General features: G+C 45.3%; 1 pseudogene; it reads left to right on the top strand.

Annotated features, from left to right (window-relative positions):
• LOC115296281 overlaps window positions 1–61 on the top strand; it is a 749-nt pseudogene extending 688 nt beyond the window's left edge.
• Window positions 62–10,808: the final 10,747 nt, after the last annotated feature.

Raw genomic sequence — 10,808 nt, 5'->3', positions numbered from 1 at the left:
AAAAAAAAAAAAGATATCCCAGAAGAAACTGAAGAAACAAAAACTTATGGCCCAGGAGTAAATTCTGCATAAAATACATGCAAATAAAAGTAAAAACAGAAAAAAAAATAAAGGGTGGACAAAACCTCTGCAAGACCTTGTTTTCAATTTAGGGCATCTACCCAGGAATGGCTCTGCTGGGTCATACGGTAATTCTTTTTTAGGTTTTTTGAGGAACTGCCCTACTGTTTTCAGGAGGTACCTGCACCATTTTGCATTCCCACCAGCAAGGCCCATGGGTTCCAGTTCTCCCTATTCTGACACTTGTGATTTTCTGGTTTTTTTGTTGTTGTTCTTGATGTAGCCATCCTAATGGGAGTCAGGTAGTATCTCATTGTGGTTTGTATTTTCATTTTCCTAAAGATCAGTGATGTTGAATGTTTTTTCATGTGCTTTTTGGCTCTGTATATCTTTTTTGGAGAAATTCAATGAACATTTTTGGTCATCTGTAGGCTGGCCTATCCAATCAACAGCCATTTCCTCTTGTCCTCCTAGTTGACCTTTGATTTCATTTCCCCCTGATGTGGTTCAGGGATGAGTCCTAATTAAGCTAAGTTAGTGGTTCTCAATCCTGGCTGTGCATTAGAGTTAGTGGGGGCCATGCCTGGGCCTCCTCCCCAGACCAATCAAATCAGAATATCTGGAGGTAGCCCTGGGTATTATTATTTTTAGAAGTTTTCTGTTTAGCCCTATATATTCAAATAGGCTTCCAGGAGTGTGGGGCAGAATTCCAAACAAGCCATGGTGTTCCCATTCCTCTTGTTGGTGATTGGGTTAGTATTGGTCATACGTCTTGTTATAGTCAATGTGATATGATGGCTTCTAGGAAAGAGTTACTTTTTCTAAAATAAGACATGAGACATAGTAGGAGGTGGGATGGAATGGCTTCTCTTCCTCCCTTGAGTTCCCTTCTTCCCTGTTAGAATTAGGGTCGTCTGCCCACAATTGTGGCAGGCACTCACCTGAGGATGTCTGAGCAAAAGGGCAGAACTCACACAGGTAGCAGATGATGTTGAGCTGCTGACTTGACTCAACTTGGAGCCAGCCTCCTTCTGGAATTCTGATGGAAGACAATGTCCTTCTTATTTAAGCTGCATTGCGTTGTTTTCTCTTACTTGCAGCAGAAAATATTCCAACAGAAACTTACTGTGGGCTGGGAATTTATGGAAGACATAGGGTTTTCTTTATGGAGTAGCCCTTATCAGAGAAAAAAGGGACAGAGACATTGTCTTGACAGACTAGAACCCCCGGACTCTCATGCTGAGAGTCTGAAGCTCTCCTGCCCAAGGTTTTAGGTTTCATTCAGATCCCTGGTGGGTTGGGCAAGCTGTATAATCAATACCCAGACCGAAACTGGAGGCACTCAGCTTAAATCCTATCTCTGCCTCAACTTGCCTTGTGGTCCAGGCGAAGTCCTTATATCTGGGTCAGTTAACACGAGAAGGGAAAGAAGCTGTATTCATGAGAACTTTCTGAGTCCAAACCACATAAGTCTTTAGAGATTAAATTTAACACCTTGGTGTGATACCTGAGTCCAAACAAGTCACTTATTTAAATTAATGTCCAGCCAGGTAGTACTTATCAAGTTACAAGATTCTCAGGTTGAGAACAGGAGTAACCTTTTTAGATTCTTCTAGGTGTTATCAGGTCAGGCATCATTTCCACTACAGTTTCCAGCAATTATGCCTGTGGGAGTGGCTTATGAGTATGCAAGGATGTCACCATTCAGGGAGTCCACAAGGCAAGAGTAAGGGGGTTCATGAGATATTGCATTGGCCGGTCACTGTCCTCTGCCTTTGTGCCAACTAAAGCTCGATTCATGACTGACAAACCCCGAGACACGCTAAAATGTTTGAAAATGGCAAATGAGTAGCTTCTACCTAACAGCACTATGTGACAAGAGCCAGCCACAGGAAGGTCTGGTTCAATATAAAGTAGGGAAAAGAGGAAGCATGTCTCTAGGAAAGCCATCAAAGGGAAAAATACTAAAAGCATACTTACGCTCAGTTTTTCAGAATTTATCTTGTAGATGGCATCAAAATTTTAACTGAACACTGGTGAGTATAAAGTGTGTCCAGATTGCCAACAGTCAAGAATTCACACCTGGCGTTTGAAATTGCTTCTTTGTCTTCACTGGGCTTTCCAGTGAAGCCTGCATTAGTATTCCTGAAAACTCCTCAAAAGAGAGCTTTGCATAAAATGCATCCCAGTTTCAGAAAGAATGTGAAAAATGTTGGGGGAAAATGTGAGGAAAAAGTCATGGGGAGTTCATTTAATTGGATCAGCATTAATGTTGCTTCAAACACGGCTTTGCCTACCGAGATACAGGGATGCTTCCGGCTCTCACTAGGGCCGTGAAGAAACTTGAAAACAAGGGGATTTTGAATGTGAAAACTAGAAATGAAGCTAAATCTTACTCATTTGCCAAGTGTATTCCGAATTACTGCTACAATCTTGAGGACACACAGGGCAAATGGAGAAAACACAAGAACACTCTGGAAAGATGAAAGAATCATACTCAGTGACAGTGGCTGCACATCTTAATGAGGGAGGTGGATTCTTTTTGATCTAAGTATAAAGGCCATCTTGGACCAAGTCAGGAGAGAAAAGGCTAAACACTGAGCTAAAATGGACTTGACTGTGAAGTTCTCAAAGTCGGGAGAGAAGCTTCTGATGATTAGGGAATGCACAGAGATGTTTCACTGCCCTCCTTGTGCCTGAAAAGATGAGTAGGCTCAGTAAATGGGGCAGAAGCTTTGGTGGTACTTCTGGGCTAGCCCTTGAAGGCATCTGTACAGGCGACTCTTCCGCAAGCCCACGTTGGAGTGCGGGGAATACTAAGCTAAAACTAAGTCAGGGGAGTGAGTCCACGCTGGTCAGTCTTTCTTAAATCTGTCAGAGACGTGGACCTACCATATATCTCTCTATCCCCCAAATAACGCCCCATGCAAAGAGACTGAGAAGGAGAACTAGCCACAGAGAAGCAACCAAACCTAGAAATGTACAGAAAAGGCAGGACACCTAGCTGGCTCAGTTGGGGGAGCTTGTGACTCTTGATCTCGGGGTCATGAGTTGAGCTCCATGTTGAGTGTAGAGGTTACTTAAGTAAATATATATCTTTTAAACTTGCAGAAATGGAGGGATGACAGGCAGGATGAGAATTAAAAACTGGGGACTAGAAAAAAGAACCTCAAAGAAAAGGGCAGAATTGAATCACACAGAAGGGTGGCTATTCAGCCTTGGGAGGGAAAATGTGAAAATTCATGTCTCTAACACAGCATTTCTCAAAATACTGAGACCTGTGAGCAGATGTGTTTGGAAAACACTGTATCCTAGATAACCACTCCCTAGGTTTTGCAATTTATAATGCAAGATAGCTTATTAATGGTTCTGAGAACCAAAAGACACCCATTTAACTCATACATTTTTATTTAAACACAGATCCTCTTTCTCCACACTACCCCACGCTGATAACATCCTCTAGGGCTAGAATCCCACTACGCCTTTGTTATATGCGGCTATAGTAGATTCAGTAAATGTAGCAGCCACATGTAAAACATTTACTTTTTCAGGAAAGAGCATGCTACGTGGGGAAAACCAAATTAGGTTAGGAGTCAGGAGAGCTGACATCAGCTGACGGCTGTCTCCAGTTTCTGCATATCTATGGAGGAAAAAATTATGCTGCGTGCAGCTTACATTGCTCAAAATCCAGACTCAGGGAGAACTCAGATGGCAGCAAAATTCAGAATACTGGCTTTTCTCCTAAGAAGATCAATCACTTGTCCACATTACTTGACCTCTCCAGATGTACATTTACTCATTTACAGATGTCCAGTAAAAGAGCTGGACGTCAAGATCTCTATGATGCCACCAGACTTTCAAACCTTCCGCATGAAAGGAGCTCTGATAATCCAAAAAACCCTTTCAGCTGGTCCCAGAGGACTCTCCTCCCTGTCGTCAAAAACATCAAGCAACTTATTAGCAGTTGGGTTAGGGGAACAAATTATTTTCTTCTGTTATGGAACTCTGAGCACAGACTGAAAACCAGCTTCATGCTGGCTTGACATAGGGTGATGTTTTCTAGAAACACTTGCCTTAGATTCTCTGAATGCTCCATTAGGTGAAAGTCACAGACACCTCCCTCAAACTTATTAAAGAGAATGAGGACTTTATCAGCTTAGGTAAGTAACTAGGACGTTCCGGGTCACATCTAGCTTTGGGAACAGAAAATTGTGGGAGCCATCAACAGTGTACAGATGTTGTGTTCCTCTTTCCCTGTAATGGTCCAAAAAAATTCAACTTTGTGCATTCCAAGATCTCTACCAGCATTCTATAAAGTAGAAAGTGTCATGATGGGTCTCACTTATGGACATTGTAAGATTTAATAGATGGAGGCAGAGACAGAGGAAAGAAAGAGACCAAGTTATGGAGCCAAGAAGGCCTTTATTGGGATCTGCAATTCCCGGGAGAGGTTCCGTGACTCCGGGAGTGGGGAGTCAGGGAAGTCGTGCCTGGTACGGGAGGGGCAAGGTATTTTATGGGTGAAAGACTTCCAGTCCGGTCCTGGGAGGGCAGACCACCAAATAAGGGCACTTTAGGGACTTGGCGGGATGGGATAGGTTGCCTCCTCTGTCAGGGTGATGGGAAGCTGGGGCTTCATGATTGGCTGTTTTCAAACTGGCACGGGACATTCCAGGTCTGCAGGTGAGGGGTGGGGGTGGTCGGTGCACGGAGTTCTTCTCCAACCTACAGCAGAATGGCTGCTCGGTCGCCACCTTAAGGTGACTCTTAAAGACATAGAGAAGGAAACCCAAAGTCGCAGGGCGAGGTGAAGCTAGAGCCAGGATGCTGTGTCCGTGTTGGGATGGTGGAGCTGCAGGAAGGAACAAAGTCAAGGCTGCCAATCTAGCCTAGAAGGGAGCCAATAGCGAGACCTGTGCCCTGGATGGCAGACTGCTGGGGCATCAGGCAGGAAAACCTTTAACTGGAAGCTTCTTATACCACTCCTGCTGGGGCAGAAGCCAACCTCAGAGTGTGCCCGCGGGAGAGCTGCGGGGGGGGGGGGGGGGGGGGGGGGGGGGGGGGGGGGGGGGGGGGGGGGGGGGGGGGGGGGGGGGGGGGGGGGGAGCACCTCCTCCCCATGACCTACCGAGATGGTAATGAGTTAACTTGACTGGAAGAGAGAGTATGGAACCCAAGCGAAGGTCATGTCCTGACAGAAAGCCTTTCATTGATGATGATTACATGAAGAGATGGGGATAAATATTATTCATAAATTATTTGGCAAGTTTCACAACAAAGATAGGATCTTACAGACACTTTCACCTACAGCCTGGCAAAGAATACTTCTCAACTCAGTTATGAAATATCCCCGCAACAGGTTATGGAGGGTGGTTTCCATTGGAGTAGAAGAAGCTGGTCTGGATTTCCTCACCAAGTGATGGGTGCCTGGCGTGAAAACTATTGTACGGCTCCATGTTTCTCTGATGTTGTTCTTCAAAATGAATGTTTCTGACCTTTTTTTTTTAAGTTTATTTTTGAGAGGAGAGAGTGGGGGAGGGGCAGCGAGAGAGGGAGAGAGAATTCTAAGCAGACTCTGTGCTATCAGTGCAAAGCCTGATGTGGGCTCCATCTCAGGAGCCATGAGATTATGCCCTGAGTCAAGATCAAGAGTCGGATGCTAAATCAACTGAGCCCCCCAGACGCCCTGTGACCTCTTCCAACCTACAGTTCGCTATCTGTTAAGCAGAGGGGCCAGGTGAAACCTTGAGATCTCTTTGTCGTGAATATTTTGCCTCTACTTGGTCCCTCGGTCAGTGTGCGGGAGAGCCCACCTGAGTTGCTGAAGTCGGTTAGGGGAGGGCTCAAGCAGTGCCCTCGGCACCAAGCTATCTAGCAAAGTCGCGATGCCTCAGTGCGTGTTGGCAGGTGCCAGGCATCAAGAGACATCCAGAGCACAGGAGAGGAAAGGAGGACACCTCCGACATGCATCTCTGAATCGGGGAAATATTTATGTCACTTTGACTCCTCCTCCCACAAAATCTGTGGTTGCCATAGTGACGGGAAAGGACTAACCGTGGGAGAGGGTTATAAAATATTTCGCTGTGGGAAGTACTTTATAGGACTGTGAATAAGCTTTGTTCAAAAGGGCACTTTTTTTTTACCCCTCCCCCCACCCTGTGGTAACCATCTATTTGTTATATAGTTTCTTCTCTGTAGTTAAAAGTTAAGCGGACCTTTCACCTAGATGGATATTAATAAATTTGCTACTGTGGTGGTTAGCTAAATGGGAAAATGTCAGCAAATGCCCTCAGAGGCTCTGAAATAGCTGTCATTTTGTCTTTCTTATAAAGTCCCAGAGACCAGACTGGCTACGGATAGCAGATCCCAATGTAGGAAACACAGAGAATCAGTGCAGGCTTAAACACAACTGTCTACTTTTATATTTTTTAAAGTTTATTTATTTATTTTGGTTAGGGAAAAGGGCAGAGAGAGAGAGAGGGAGAGGGAGAATTCCAGGCAGGTTCCTCACCACCAGTGTGGAGCCCCAAGAGGGACTTGAACTCACTAACCGTGAGATCATTCACCTGAGCTGAATCTGGAGGCTTAACCGAGTGAGCCACCCAGGCACCCCTACTTCAAATTTGTTTTGGATAAAGCAACCATTATTTAGCACATTGATCAGTCTAGAATTCTTTTTCTTTTTAAAAAATTTTTTGTAAATTTATTTTTGAAAGAGAGAGACAGTGTGTGAGTGAGGGGAGGGGCAGACAGAAAGGGAGACACAGAATCCCAAGCAGGCTCCAGGCTCTGAGCTGTCAGCACAGTCTGATGCAGGGCTTGAACCCACAATCATGGTTTGAGCTGAAGTCGGATGCTCAGCCGACTGAGCCACCCAGGCGCCCTGATCAGTTTGGAATTCTAGGATGGCGTCATGTCTTCCAACGTGGCTTACCTGTGGTAGCCATTTGGGGTTCTCTCTCCCTCTTCAGAGTGCCTAGAGAATGGCCTCACAAACCACTAACCATTCTATACCGAATTCTGATTATCTTGCCTATCTCAGCACCAGATGATTAGTGCCTGATTGTATCCCCACTGCTTAGTACATTGCTTAACACAGAATGAGCACATAGGGAATATTTATTGAGTAAACCCTTGCCAAAAAGGAAAATCAAAGAAATTTCAAGGTTTTTTTTCCTTCCCCTCTAATTGATAGACTTCCTCCTCCAGTATAGTTGAGTAAGCTCCAACTGATCAATCTTTCTAGAGAAAACAACTCTAATCTGGACACATATACACTAACATCAAGAAGCCTCACCAGCCACAAGATTTCATTGGTGAATTCTACCAAATAATTAAGAAGAAATAACATCAATATTTTATAGTCTTTCAAATTTTTTAACATGTATTTGTTTTTGAGAGACTGACAGAGACAGATCATGAGCAGGAGAGGGGCAGAGAGAGAGAGGGACACACAGATTAGAAGCAGGCTCTAGGCTCTGAGCTGCCAGCACAGAGCCTGACGCAGGGCTCAAACCCACAAACTGTGAGATCATGACCTGAGCTGAAGTCAGACTCTCAACTGACTAAGAAAATAAAAGCAAAAGGAACATTTTCCAGATTGTTTTCTGAGGCCAGCCCAACCCCAGGGTCAGTAACTGCCAAAGACATGACTAATAAAAGGTAAACTTATAAACTTCATACCTAATCAAAATGCATTTAAAGATTTATTTATTTTTGAGAGAGAGCACAAGTGGGGAAGAGGCACAGAGAGAGAGAGAGAGAGAGAAGAGGGACAGAGGGACACTGACAGGCTTGACAACAGTGAGCCCATTGTGGGACTCGAACTCATGAGCCGTGAGATCATGACTTGAGCTGATGTTGGATGCTCAACAGACTGAACCACCCAGGTGCACCCAAAGTGCATTTAGATATCCTCATGTGTACTTATCAGACAGTGCTTCTAGCAAATTTAGTAAATTCATAGAAAGTATTTCTTGAATATTTATTTATTTTGAGAGAGAGAGAGCAGGGGAGGGGCAGGGAGAGAGAGAGGGTGAGGGAGAATCCTAAACAGGCTCTGCACTGTCGGCACAGAGCCCAATGCAAGGCTCGAACTCATGAGCCGTAAGACCATGACCTGTGCTGAAATCAAGAGTCAGACGCTTAACCAACGGAGCCACCCAGACGCCCCCATATAAAATATTTCCTACTGATGTATCAGAAAAGAAAAGTTGCTGACTTTAAGATTTATATTTCAGTGTCCTCCAGGGGTGATAGAACCTTGTGGAAACTACTTCCAAAATGGAACGGAGTTGGCTGCTGTGTCATCCGTTTCACGGTTAGTCCAGATACATCAATCACTGATTTGAAAATGGAAATGAACTGCAGGGAGTTGTATATCTGGGGAGAAAGGTCATTTGGCTGAAGCCTATTTTGGAACACTTTGCTCATCAGGATGCAGAAATGGCTAAAGAAATTGGAGCCAGAGGTCCTTCTGATTCTACCACGTGTCCCCGCACAGCTCACAGCCCTGCTAACATTGATTTCACATATTACAGCAGCTCTTGTAGCTTGTTTAACAGTGGGACCAAACTGCCCTCGTGATTGGCGGGAGAACATATCCTGAACACATAGACTGACCCGAACTTTGCTGGTGCAAATGCAAACTTTGACGTGACTGAAAACACTAGGTGCTGCAGCAGAGCCCACCTGAATTTTACTCCATAAAATCTAAGTGCAGTCTTCTATCTTCGTAAATGATAAACTTTCGTTATGAAACCTGAGACCTCTGCTTTACCTCCACACGTTCCTGTATCTTTATTTTCACTTTGTTCTCAGCTCACAGAGCATGTACTCTTTCCTCCTGGGTTCTGCTCCCAGCGAGAGCTAGTCGGTCCCGTGGTCATACTGAACTGCACAGGCTGGGAAACGTGGAGGCTCGATGGAGCATTTGGTGAGTACCCTTCTCTCTCCCTCTACCATGTACTTTTGCTTCTCATGTTTTAAGATCTCCACAATGGAACTTCACTTGAATGCTGCCAAACTTTACTTTGTGGAAGGGCTTGCGATTTATGTGATACATTCCCTCTTTTACACGGGAATCTCTGAAGTGATTTCCGGGAATACCAATTCCAAAGTGTTGAGTCAACTCAATTCAAACATGGTAGTAGGAGTTTTCTCTAATTAAAAGTGATTGAACATCTTTTTAAAAAATGTTTCTCGTTTCTGAAACAGAGAGAGAGAGCACAAGCAGGGGAGGGGCAGAGAGAGAAGGAAACAGAGGATCCCAAGCTGGCTCTGTGCTGACAGCAGAGAGCCCGATGTAGGGTTCGAACTTGTGAACCATGAGATCGTGACCTGACCTGAGCCGAAGTCTGATGCTTAACCGTCTGAGCCCCCCAGGTACCCCAAAAATGATGAGGTATCTATATGTATATTTGTGTTTTTAATTCTACTATGAACGTGTGTTACTTCTCCAGCCAGTGCACATAGTAGGGAGTGACGACAGCCATGAAAAAGGCACCTGGCAGGAGGGAGAAAGGAAAGAGAACTTTGGGCCTCAGTGTTTGGAAGGTGTGGTCTCTGATAGGCCACGCTTCGGCCACTCGGCACTTGGCCTTGGAAATTCCTCCCCCACGTAAGAGTGAAGGTCCGCATGACACTCCGTGTCAGAGCAGAGAGCTCCTGGGCCAGGCAGCTAAAGAATTACATCCTCTGACTTCTAAAACTAAGGAGCGCCTTTCATTTTCCTCTAACAAATAAGTCTAAGGGAAACCCCAGAACTTGACTTCCTTCGCTCAGAGCCCCCCTAGGGTCCAGTCAGAGCCTTGCTCTCCACAGCACTTCAAAGAAGTCACCACGATGTGGGTTGTGGGCCCCTCAGGCATCGACAGGATCGTCTGCGTTAGAGGCTGGAGGTCTGAGACTCAGAGGGTGGCAACATTTTCTCCCAAGGAACGTGACCTAGAGCTGATACGAGCTGATGTGAACGGTAGATGTGAGCCACAAAGGGATGGCTGGGGTGCACTCCGGAGCAGTGGGGCCCAACCCTGGCCGCACAGAGACTCCCCTGAGGGAGACTGAGAGGAAATGCTTGTTCTTGCCCAACCCCAAATACAACAGGCTTTGGTGATGTAATCACGGTGTGACTTCATCTGTTAGTGTCTGCTTCTCTACTAATAATGTCTCCCTAACAATACCCGCCCTGTCTGCCTCAAAGATGCGGGGAGGGTCACATACATGAACAGCTTTGTGAAGCAATGTTCAAGTATTAGGAAGATGTTAGTTATATTTCGTTTTTTTAATCATGCTCCCTTCCAACCAAAGATCCTTTTTTAATAACAAAGACCATGAAATATTTGGGGACCAGGAAATGGCCCCTTTGGGGCAGAGTCTCATGACTGTGGACTTATTAGGGACTACTTAGGCAGTGACAGAGACTGGCCTCATGGCTATGGTCTCACTGGTAAGTTGGAATCACGTTGGTGTTTTCTTGGGCCAGCATGCCCACAAACCTGGGTGCTCTTTGAGAAAGAAACAGTTGGAAATCCCAGTAGAGACAGTGAAACAATAAAATACAAGCAGACCTAAAAAAATACAATCTGGGGCACCTGGGTAGCCTAGTCGGTTGAGCGTCCCACTTGGGCTCAGGTCATGATCTCGTAGTTTGTGGGTTCAAACCCCGAGTCGGGCTCTGTGCTAACAGCTCAGAGCTTGGAGTCTGCTTCAGATTCTCCCTCTCTCTCTGACCTTCCCCTGCTCACACA

Source organism: Suricata suricatta, chromosome 7 (genome assembly GCF_006229205.1).
Source record: "Suricata suricatta isolate VVHF042 chromosome 7, meerkat_22Aug2017_6uvM2_HiC, whole genome shotgun sequence".
In the NCBI taxonomy this organism is placed as follows: domain Eukaryota; kingdom Metazoa; phylum Chordata; class Mammalia; order Carnivora; family Herpestidae; genus Suricata; species Suricata suricatta.
Note: the sequence above shows the minus strand (reverse complement) of the source record. Positions and strands in the feature narration are given on the sequence as shown.